We start from the raw sequence: 3449 nt of genomic DNA on the forward strand, positions 1-3449 counted from the left end.
TTTGTGAAATCAATTTGTTAAATCGTCAACCTATTTTAAATAATATTAATTTTACACTGAAGGTAAACATTTCCCAAATAGCGATCAATAAAGTTATTCTATTCTATTCTATTCTATTCTAAGGTGTGTCCCTCAACATGCGCACAACCCTGTTACCGAAACCTTTTTAGATTGGCAGAGGAAGTTAAAAAACTGTAAGTCAAAGGAAACACAGGAAATAACATTATCAAGCCATGTGCTACTGCCATGGGTAGATCAAAGCTCAGTCCTCTCTTTTATTTTTCATATTATTGTATTCTTTCAGTCTAGAACAAGTGTGGCACTCTTACCCGCTCAACCCTGTTATTCACATTATCACAATAAGACAAATTCAATTTGAAGTTATCTTTATTTAGGTAAATAACCAAGTTTGTCCTTGCATTGAAAGTATAGCATTAAATTCTGCAGCTAGCATAAACTCCTAAATGATAAAGCTAAAATAAGATTTGCAACCCTGTTATAATTCAATCAAAAGTTTTTTGAAGTTTTGATGTCCAAATGTCCTCCAATTCTGGAATGACCCATTTAGCCACATAATAAAAAGTGTTTTAAAGCTTCTTATTTTTTTCGATGATTATGTTTTTGGTGTTTGGGATCCAGTGCTCAGATCTTCCCCCTAGTGCAAAGTTTGTGCTACTTTTTTATATATTACGAAAAAGCCCCTTTTTGTCAAAATGCCTTCATCACAGTTATGTTGAAAAAAAAAGTTCCAGTCCCTAGGAAATTTTTTTTTTTATTCACAGCACATATAAATCCTTTTACTTTGACCAACTAATTAGGAATGATGTACAACATATTTTCCTTATGACAGGATGTGTTTTATATGACAAAACAGGTTACATTGAATTACTTTCAACTTTTGACATTTAATGGCATTTAGGAGCGTGTGAGTGAATCATTTGGAAAAAAACTACCTGACAAAGTTATCATGATGAGCTCTGCCAGTTACAACTGAAGAAACACCTGTCAGAAAAATGTTGGTGGGTGGAAAAATACTGTCATGTCACAAGAGCAATTTCACAGTGAGAATGTTTTTCTTTTTTCTTTTCTTGGGGCAAGCAGTGTTTTTATTACAGTACAGATGAGAAGTAGGGAGACAGAGGGGAAGACGAACGGCAAAGAGACTCAGGCCGGATTTGAACCTTGGTCCACCGCATGGGGACCAAACCCCAGTATAAGGCCACTTGCCCTACCCACTGAGCTATCGACAGCCGATGTTGTTGTTGTGTTTTTTTTTTAATGTTTAGTTTATTTTTAAATGGTACTGGTAGCCTACTGGTTGTTCATGTTTGATCCAATAGGCATTGATAATATTGTAGGATCAGAGGAAAAGACAATCAACATTTTAAAATACCAATCAGTGAAGATCTGAAAATGTAGTGCATCGACACATTTTGGGGATTCCTTTTTGACATTAGAGAATAGTTATACATTGTAATAAACATCCCTGTGCAGGCTCAAGTCTTTCACCATTATTTATTCTACTGAAACTACATATAAATTCCTAAAGTATAATATAAATTCCTAAATTGTTTTCCATACAAACACCAGATTAAACACAACTGTTTCTCCAGAGCTTTATTCCTTTCTCAGCAGCAGGTGTATCACTTCAGAAACAAGCCTTTTTCAAGGACCCACAGACACACATACAGTATCAGGTATCACTCTCTGGTGGGAGTAAAATTCCTTTGTGATAGTTAAACAAAAGAGGATGACAAATTGCTGCTGCTGTTTCTTAAGGAGCTAAAATAAAAACAAAACTTCTTTGTGTAAATCACAGTCGCTATCTTTGGACTCTGTGTGGACGGACAACTGCAGAAAAATACTTTATGAAAATTTAGTTTGGCAGATTAACTGAGGAATCTTGGCAAGGTTTGGTCAGCAGAGGCCGGCTGTAACAAAGTGAGGATATGCTGACTTGACAAAAAGAACACATTTAATTACCATCATCATCAACCATCCAAGAGAACCATCTGGGTCAGAGACAGAAATCCCCCCCCATCATCTGCCAACTCTATGGCTTATTTTTAGGGGCCATACTTCTCCTTAATCTGCTACATTCTCACGGCCTAGCTTTCTCCTTCCCATCTCTTCCTCCTTTTACAGCTCACACATATTCCTCCTCATTGTTAACCGCCATTTTTGTTTAGACTTATACAGTGGCTGACAGGGCCAAACACGCAATAATGAAAAGCACTCTATTAGAAATTGGTGAAAATGATTCTTAATTTTCTTGTGTTTTGGCACATTTGTGTTGTTATATTTGCATCACTTTTTAAGGTGCAGCGCCCTTTTTGTAATGTAAGTATTTTGGGACGTTGTAGCACTTTTATAAGCTATTCGAATTTGAAAAAAAGACCCCAGTAGATACTTAAAGAAAATAAAAGAAAGGGACCAATAGCACCTTATCCTTGACTAGAGTAACATCTTCCCATTTCAAAACACTTTTAGGTTCACTTGATATGATATCAGGCAAAATGTTTCTGATAAATCAGAAAAGGATTCAGGAGAAGATTCAGAAAACATGTTTGGAAAAAAAAGAAATGTATGTTTTAACGTAACTTTCTGATTGTGTGTTGTTTTTCCCACCTAATAATTCTTCTACAGATATCAGAATCAGAAATAAATCTGATCATTTAAATAATTGATACATTTCTACAAACACTATAATCCTACAAAAAAGTTAACGTTTAGAAAAAATATACCCTTACAGTGTATCATACTGTATATTATTAAAAGCATGTGTTTTATATTTTTGATAGCTTCTACTTACTAAAATTAAATTTACAATGATCCTTAAATCTGTAGGGGTTCATCTCAAAGTGTGGATTGTATTAGGCGTATGTTCAGTGTATATTCCTTATGTGAAGGGAATCACCTACTGTGGTTTTCACAGACTTGTAACTTGGCCAAAAGCCAGATAAAGGAAGACTCTGTCAGTGAACCTGCGCCGTGTGTTGAGGTGACCTGATGTGTAAATTGTCCTGAGATTAAATCTAAACAAGTTAATGCACGCTATCTCGCCTCCAGCCCATTTCTTTTCAGCTCTCTCTCTTCATATTTATACTAATAGAAAAAAGCCAAAAAAGTGGTGCTTACCTAAGAAAAAAAGACATATCCGTAAAACATTGAACTAGAAAATAACACCACCTTTAACTTGCCGATCAAATGTGAATACATAGACTTTGGTTTCTGGCACGGTTCAGCAGAGTTCAGATGTTGCAATCTATCCAACAGGGTGTGTGAGTGTTTGGTAAGAGACACTGAGGACAGCTGATGTAATGACTGTGAAACACATTTTCAGAGTCTGGGTGACTGGAATGTTTTTTAAGGACATTATTAGGAAATCATTTCGACAGGACATCACACGTCTACTCAGACAACTTTCAGGAAGAGACAGACTTCCGATA

Source organism: Eleginops maclovinus, chromosome 20 (assembly GCF_036324505.1).
Source record: "Eleginops maclovinus isolate JMC-PN-2008 ecotype Puerto Natales chromosome 20, JC_Emac_rtc_rv5, whole genome shotgun sequence".
Classification (NCBI taxonomy): Eukaryota; Metazoa; Chordata; class Actinopteri; order Perciformes; family Eleginopidae; genus Eleginops; species Eleginops maclovinus.